Below are 8,683 nucleotides of genomic sequence, written 5' to 3'. Positions count from 1 at the left end.
TATGTCTCCATGCCCCTTCCCTATCTTCCTGTGATTAATCCCAGGTCCCTGGGACACCTTTCCATGTCTCTGGGCCCTATCTTCGTGTCCCCGGGCCCCTCTCCATGGACCCATGCACCATCCGCATTCCCTGACCCCCTCCCCATATCCCATGGGACCCTTCCCATGTACCTGGGCCCCCTCCCCATGTCCTTTGGGTCCCCTCTCCATATACCTCGGACCACTTGCCATGTTCCTGGGCTTCCACATCATGTCGCTTGGCTCATCTCCACATCCCTGAACACCTTCCCTATGTTCTGGAGCACTCTCCCCATTTGCAGGAGCAAATACTGAAGGGTGAATACAGTATTCCCTTCCACATGTCTGTGGAATGTGAAAACCTGCTGAAGAAAATTCTCATTGACTCCAGCAAGAGAGGCACTGTAGAGGAAATCCTGAGACATCTACAAATGAATGTGGGCCATGAACATGAAGAACTGAAGCCATGTGTGGAGTCACCCCTGACAATAATGACCCCAGTGGGTTGAGTTGAAGGTATTCACAGCTTACATACAGGAGATAAAGGACTCACTGATGGGCCAGAGGTACAATGACATGATGGCCATCTAGCTTCTCCTGGAAATAAGAGATCTGAGTTGGAGTGACAAACCAGCACCCTGAAACCCTATCTTTCAGCTGATCAGACTGATAGCAGCACTCCTTCCCCATCCTACAAGGTACAGCATAGCGTCTCTGCTCTACCCAAGCATTGCATTACAAAGAACTTGCCACTCGCACTTCTAATTCCTACTTTAAGAAAAACTAAAAAAATAAGTGGACCCAGGAGGATCAGGAGTCAGGGTGGAAACCAGCAGCAGAACCATCATACATGCCAGTGCCGTAAGCATCCTGGACAGGAAGAAGACCATCCCTGTGTCCTCCATGAAAACTGACCCCTTCACCATCACAAATGAAAGCAGGAATTCCCCACTTTTGGAGAAGGCCAGCCTTAGCCAGGTCAACATCTAGAATAGCATAAACAGGCTATCCGATCCAGGTTCTGGGGCCTCCATGGTGTCTTCTTCTCCCTCAGTCTGCCCAGCACTGCACCAAGAATCCAAGATGGCCTTGGTGCAGCCCAACCTGTTCTCTGGATTGTGCCCCACAGTAACTGTAAGGTGCCACAGCCCAGCACAACCCCTCCATATGTCTCTGTGGCTTCCTCCTCAGCCCATACCATCAGCAGCAGCAATGGAGTGCTAGAGGGAACCATTTTCCCTCAGGGAGTGCCAAGAGTAAGCTCCTTCCATGCTGAGCAACTGCTAGAGGTGCCTGACCAGAACTTGCCCCACAGTGTGATCCCAGACTCCCTCTGTTAACAATGAGGGCTGGCAGGGGGCCACTGAGAGGTTCTTCCAGTTTATAGGAAGAAATCTTTGCTTCACATATGATAGAAAAAACCTAGAGGAACCTGAAGTCAAAGATGGACTGGAGATGCTCAAGCCCCCAGAGGCCAACCTACACTCACTAAGGTTTACATGGAGAACGAAGATCACTAGCTCCATGGAGCCTGATGAGATGATGTGGGAGATCTGCCAAATGCTGGATGCCAACAGCTGTGAGTGAGCTGGATACCAACACCCAAAAATACATGCTACTGTGCACACATAGAACACTGGGCCAGGAGGACTTTGTGCAACAGAGAATGGAGGTGTGCAAACTGCCTCAGTGGCCTCTCAGTGAGGTTCAGCTTAAAGAGGATATCCAACACCTCTGTGGCCTTCAAAAACATTTTATCAAAAATTACCAAGGACCGCCCCGCAGACACATCCAAACTCCCTGAGAGACTGAATTGCTGGGCGGAGGGCTGTGGGGACCATGGTCTCGAGGAACATCTAGCTCAATTGGCATGACACAGCTTATAAAGACAATGCTCTACATTCTACCTTGGTGAGTAGTGTCTGGGGTCTTAAAAGCCTGTGAGTGGCCGTCTAAGATACTCCACTGGTCTCATCCCTTCCGGAGCAAGCGAGAATGAACAGAACAGGATACAAGGAAAAGATTAGTCTGAAGGACTAATTGTCCACAGCTACCAAGGCCTCCACCGGACTGAGTCCAGTATAGCTAGATGGTGCCCGGCTACCACCACTGACTGCTCTGACCAGGATCACAACAGAGGGTTCTGGACAGAGCTGGAGAAGGATGTAGAGCATAATTCTAACTCTCAAAAAAAAGGACCAGATTTACTGGCCTAAAGGAGACTGGAGAAACCTCGAGAGTACAGCCCCCAGACACCCTTTTAGCTCAGTGGTGAAGTTACCTCTGAGGTTCACTGTTCAGCCTGGGAGTGGACAGCCCTGTAAAACCAAATGAGACTAACGAGGTACAGGAGTCCAGCAACAAGGGCCAGAAAGCAGAAGGGGACAAGGAAGCTGGTGATAGGGAACCCAAGGTTGAGTAAGGATATTGTTGATGTGTTGTGAGATTGTTAACCCTTGTCATAGGGCAACATGTGTAGTAACTGTTAAATGAGAAACTATTTTGTTCTGTAAGCCTTCATCTTAAGTGAGAATAACAGCACAATTGGAAGAGCGTAGTCAATGTCACTGAACTGTGTATGTAGAAATTTTTGAAATGGTGTATCTTTGGCTATGTGTATTTTCACCAAAAAAAAAAAAAAAAAGGTTGAGAAGTTAGAGAGTGAATATGTTGTGGGGCTGTTAACCAATGTCATAAAACAACATGTGTACTACTGTTTCATGAGAAACTATTTGTTCTGTAAACCTTCACCTGAAGTACAATAAAACATAACATAAAAATAAAAAAATTTACCAAGGACCTTAAAATTAAAAAGCTTCCAGGAGATACCTGGGAGACAAGAGGATGGGCCAGCTGGCCCTAGCTGCAGACAGATCCCTCCATCCCCACCTGGATGAAAGTGCTGATACTAGATTGATGAGTTCCCCTGGGGCACTTCTCCTTTCCCTGCCTTTCTCAGGGAGGACTGGCCAGCCTGTAGCTGAAAAGAGAAGACACAAATAACTAATGTCAGAAATATATATGGGGACATTGCTACTGACATTACAGATATAGAAAAAAAGATTATAAGAGAGTAGTAAGTGACCAGGTGGCAGTTTCACCTTCCAAGTTAACAGAGCTACAAATCAATCTAGAAATATAACACTGGACACTATCCTTCCAGGACAAAGGAACATCCAGATGAACTGTTCAGACCTCTCCACCCTGGGAGAGTTTCCCTTACCACTGTCCTTCAGAACCATTTCTAATGGCACTGTAGTGCTACATCTATAAATTGGTCCAAATGTCCTTTTCCTGCGGCTAGGCCACTTTGGGCTCCTCATGCCAGTGAGCCAAGAAACAAAGGTGACTGTTGTACTGGTGGCAGTGATTAATCCTGGCTATCAAGGAGATATTGGTTTGCTACTACACAATGGGGATAAGGCAGAGTATGCATGGACTGCAGGAGGTATAGTGGGGTGCCTCTTAGTGTTCCCATATCCTGTGATAAACGTGAAAAGACAACTAGTCCTTTTGAACTCTCCTTGAGGATACAGTTGCAGGTTGAGAGAGAGGAGGCAATGTAGTAGAAGTTAAGAATCTTGGCATTATGACTTATTTGTGCCTTCAGGACAACTTGAGCCCAGTTTCAAATAGAACATTTCCATCTCTACTGTACACACCCAACTTTACTGTTTGATGAGCCAGACAATACCCAATTCTTGATGGGTAGCTCAGGTTATATATAACTTGGTGGACCATGATCAAGCATTCAGTCTCTACTAGGGTCCCAGAGCAAGCTAGACACTGTTTCTCAAAGGGACAATAATTATCTGAAGAGGATGGCATAGCTTTGCTCCTTGATCCTAAAGGTCTGTTGTGTGAGTCATCTGCCAAGGACTCCATCAAGCATCCCTATGTGTCACAGACTCATAAAGCACCATCATATCTGCCGGGTCCTATGGCACAAGTTGCAGAGCAGCTTGTCAGCAGCTGAGACCTGTTGCTGAACCTTTCCTTGTTCTGGGCTCCACTCAAAACTGGTAGTCGTTAGGGGTGCTCAGAAAATGGGTCAGCGAAGCAGGCCCACATGATGTGCATGTTGTCTCTAAAGTCCAAAAAGGCCCACTAGACTTGTGCCTCTTTCTCAGTGGTAGGAAGGAACAGATGCGACTTCTCCTTCACATTGGAAAGAACATTTCACATGCTCCAGATCCTGGACTCCTAGAAATTTCACTAAAGTGGCAGGCCCATAAATTTATTTGGGTTTATTTCCCACCCACTGATACATACTTGTCTTACCAAGGTATCTAGAATTGTTCCTACTTCCTTTTTACTCTGTCCAAATCAGCATGATGCCATTCATATCACAGTGGAGCAGCATGATGTTCTGTGAGATGGAGAAGTGATCAGTGTTTGTGTAGAGGAAATAGTGACAGAGTCCTGGAGAGTTTATATATCTCGGATAAAATAGAGAAGGTGTATTTCTGGTCCTTCCAGCTGAAAGCAAGCAACTTCTGTTGGTCCTTACTACCTACAAGCAGTTACCAGATAAAAAGCTGCCGACCAGATGTCAGGGAACATGCTGATTTGCTCCAGCAGCGAAAACCGCGGCTGAATTAGAGATACACCTTAATGAAGTAGGAATAATGCACTGTCCTTCACCAAAAACCATTTGCATTTTGCATTGTTGTTAGATGCCGTCGAGTTGGTTCTGACTCATAGCAACCTTATGTACAACAGAACAAAACACTGCCTGGTCCTGCACCATCCTCACAATCATTGCTATGTTTGACCCCATTGTTGCAGCTTACTGTGTCAATCCATCTAGTTGAGGGTCTTCTTTTTCTCTGACCCTCTACATTACCAAGCATGACATCTTTCTTTAGGGATTGGTCCCTCCTGACAACATGTCCAACATACATGAGAAGAAGTCTCGCCATCCTCACTTCTAAGGAGCATTCTGAATGCACTTCTTCCAAGACAGATTGTTCATTCTTCTGGAAGCCCATGGCATATTCACAATTCTTTGCAAACACCATAATTCAAAGGCATCTATTCTTCTTCTGTCTTCCTTATTCATTGTCCAGGTATCACATTCACATGAGGTGATTGAAAATACCATGGCTGGGGTCAGGCACACCTTAGTCCTCAAGGTGACATCTTTGCTTTTCAACACTTTAAAGAGGTCTTTTGCTTCAGACTTCCCCAATGCAATATATCATCTGATTTCTTAACTGCTGCCTCCATGGGCATTGATTGTGGGTGCAAGTAAAATGAAATCCTTGACAACATCAATCATTTCTCCATTTATCATGAAGTTGCTTATAGGTCCAGTTGTTAGGATTTTTGTTTTCTTTATGTTGAGGTATAATCCATACAGAAGGCTGTAGTCTTTGATCTTCATCAGTAAGTATTTCAAGTCCTCTTCATTTTCAGCAAGCAAGGATGTGTCATCTGTGTATTGTAGGTTGTTAGTGAGTCTTCCTTCAACCCTGATGCTGCATTTTTCTTCATGTAGTCCAGCTTCTCGTATTAGTTGCTGAGCATACAGATTGAGTAAGTATGGTGAAAGGATACAACCCTGACGCACACCTTTCCTGATTTTAAACCACGCAGTATCCCCTTGTTCTGTTTAAACGACTGCCTCTTGGTCTATGTACAGGTTCCTCACGAGCACAATTAAGTGTTCTGGAATTCCCATTCTTCACAATGTTATCCGTAATTTGTTATGATCCACACAGTAGAATGCCTTTGCATAGTCAATAAAATGCAAGTAAACATCTTTCTGGTATTTTCTGCTTTCAGCCAGGATCCACCTGACATCAGCAATAATATTCCTGGTTCCATGTCCTCTGAATCCGGCCTGAATTTCTGGCAGTTCCCTGTCAATGTACTACTGCAACCATTTTTGAACTGATCTTCAGCAAAATTTTACTTGCATGAATATTAATGGTATTGTTCAATAATTTCCGCATTCAGTTGGATCATCTTTCTTGGGTATAGGCATAAATCTCTTCCAATCTCTTCCAATCAGTTGTCCAGATAGCTGTCTTCCAAATTACTTGGCATAGACCAGTGAGCACTTTCAGCACTGCATCCTTTTGTTGAAACATCTCAATTGGTATTCTGTCAATTCCCGGGGCCTTGTTTTTCACCAATGCCTGCAGTGCAGCTTGGACTTCTTCCTTCAGTACCACTGGTTCTTGATCGTAGGCTACCTCCTGAAATGGTTGAACATCTACCAATTCTTTTTTGTATAGTCTGTGTATTCCTTCCATCTTCTTTTGATGCTTCCTGCGTCATTTAATTTTTTCCCCGTAGAATCCTTCCATATTGCAATTCAAGGCTTGAATTTTTTCTTCAGTTCTTCCAGCTTGAGAAATGCCGAGTGTGTTCTTCCCTTTTGGTTTTCTGACTCAAGATCTTTGCACATGTCATTATAATACTTTATCTTCTCGAGCTGCCCTCTGAAATCTGTTCAGCTCTTTAACTTCATCATTTCTTCCTTTCACTTTAGCTACTCGACGTTCAAGAGCAAGTATCAGAGTCTCTTCTGACATCCATTTTGGTCTTTTCTTTCTTTCCTGTCTTTTTAATGACCTCTTTCTTTCTTCATGTATGATGTCCTTGATGTCATTCCACAACTCGTCTGGTCTTTGGTCATTAGTGTTCAACATGTCAAATCTATTCTTGAGATGGTCTCTAAATTCAGGTGGGATATACCCAAAGTCGTACTTTGTCTTTCATGGACTTGTTCTAATTTTCTTCAGCTTCAACTTGAACTTGCATACGAGCAATTAATGGTCTGTTCCTCAGTCTGCCCCGGCCTTGTTCTGACTGATGGTATTGAGCTTTTTACATCGTCTCTTTCCACAGATGTAGTCTTTTTGATTCCTGTGTATTCCACCTGGTGAGGTCCCCGTGTGTAGTTGCCATTTATGTTGGTGAAAACAGGTATTTGCAATGAAGAAGTCGTTGCTCTTGCAAAATTCTATCACGTGATCTCCCGCATTTCTATCACCAAGGCCATATTTTCCAATTACCGATCCTTCTTCTTTGTTTCCAACTTTTGCGTTCCAATCACCAGTAAGTATCAATGCATCCTGATTACATGTTCGATCAATTTCAGACTACAGAAGTTGTTAAAAAATCTTCAATTTCTTCATTTTTGGCCTTAGTTGTTGGTGCATAAATTTGAATAATAGTTGTATTAAACTGTTTTCCTTGTAGGCGTATGGATATTATGCTATCACTGACAACATTGTACTTCAGGACAGATCTTGAAATGTTCTTTAATGAGTGCAATGCCATTCCTCTTCAATTTGTCATTCCCAGCATAGTAGAACCATATGATTGTTGATTCAAAAATATCCAGTACCAGTCTATTTCAGCTCACTAATGCCTAGGATATTGATGTTCGTGCATTCCACTTCATTTTTGACAATTACCAATTTTCCTAGATTTATACTTCATACATTCCATGTTCCAATTATTAATGGATGTTTGCAGCCGTTTCTTCTCATTTTGAGTCATGCCACATTAGCAAATGAAGGTCCTGAAAGCTTTACTCCATCAACTTCATTAAGGTCGACTCTACTTTGAGAAGGCCACTTTTTCCCAGTCGTATTTTGAGTGTCTTCCAACCTGAGTGGCTCATCTTCCTGCACTATATCAGACAATGCTTCTCATAACCCCTATCAAAGGGAAAATTTAAAATGAGGTAAAAGAAAGTTTCAGAAAGGATCTTGACACTGGGTCAAGCTTGGATTCTGGACAAACAAGCAACAGCCACTAGCATCAGACCTTCCAAAAGGAAAACTTAGGCTGAAACAACAGATAGCAAAGGAGGTTAGAATTGGAACAACAGAGGGGAAAGAGAAAGGAGAAGTGAAGGATTCTGTTCAGCAAGGTGGAAAACTTCAAAAGGTAATTAAGAAATGGGAGATTAAAACAAGCATTGATGAGTTAAAAAAAAAAAATGAAGGCACACCCTCAGAACTTGGGTGGACTGATGTGAGACCCTGCTAGTCACTCAGTATTGAGGAACCCTAGGTATATCTTCTTTGTTGATCCTCATTTGGAGGAATTGAGAAAGCTGTAAGACAAAGATGAGAATGAGAAATCTGACCTACAATTGTCAGGTCAGTGGTCCACAATCTTATAATAAGGGCCTTTGAGAAGATCTGATGTCCTTGATCCAAGCCTTAGCTGGGGACTCAAGGCCATATGAACAGGAGGGGGTACAATGATGAGGCAGTGCAGTACACTTTCTGGAACTCCTTAAGACAGGAGCTCCATGTAGTGCTTCCAAAATATGTTGGGAAATCTTAATGGGAGCTACAGTTAGATTTGGAAGATACAATGTTTGAGAGGATTAAGGTGAAAGTTTAGATAAAAATTAATATATTTGAACAGGCTTTATGGGAAGTGATTAAATCCCTTGTAGTTGAATATATTATGGGAATGGAGATTACGTCTGACTGGGGAACATCTCTTCTACCTAGCATTATAAAATCAAAACCTGTTGATAATGGAGCTTGAAAATACTATGCTGAGTGAAATAAGACAAGAATAAAAAGACAGGGAAAGGCAAATGTATAGAGACCAAAGTTTATTAGTGATTACCAGCGCAGAAGGGAGGGGGAAGGGGGCTTAACGATGATGGAACAATCACATTGATTAA

General features: G+C 43.2%; 1 pseudogene; it reads left to right on the top strand.

Moving 5' to 3' along the window:
* Window positions 1–921: 921 nt before the first annotated feature.
* Window positions 922–8,683, top strand: part of LOC111820936 (serine/threonine-protein kinase MARK2-like) — a 24,089-nt pseudogene continuing 16,327 nt past the window's right edge.

Source organism: Trichechus manatus, unplaced genomic scaffold, assembly GCF_000243295.1.
Source record: "Trichechus manatus latirostris isolate Lorelei unplaced genomic scaffold, TriManLat1.0 scaffold00057, whole genome shotgun sequence".
NCBI classification, from domain to species: Eukaryota; Metazoa; Chordata; class Mammalia; order Sirenia; family Trichechidae; genus Trichechus; species Trichechus manatus.
The sequence above is the reverse complement of the archived record's forward strand: the minus strand, read 5'-3'. Positions and strand labels throughout refer to the sequence as shown.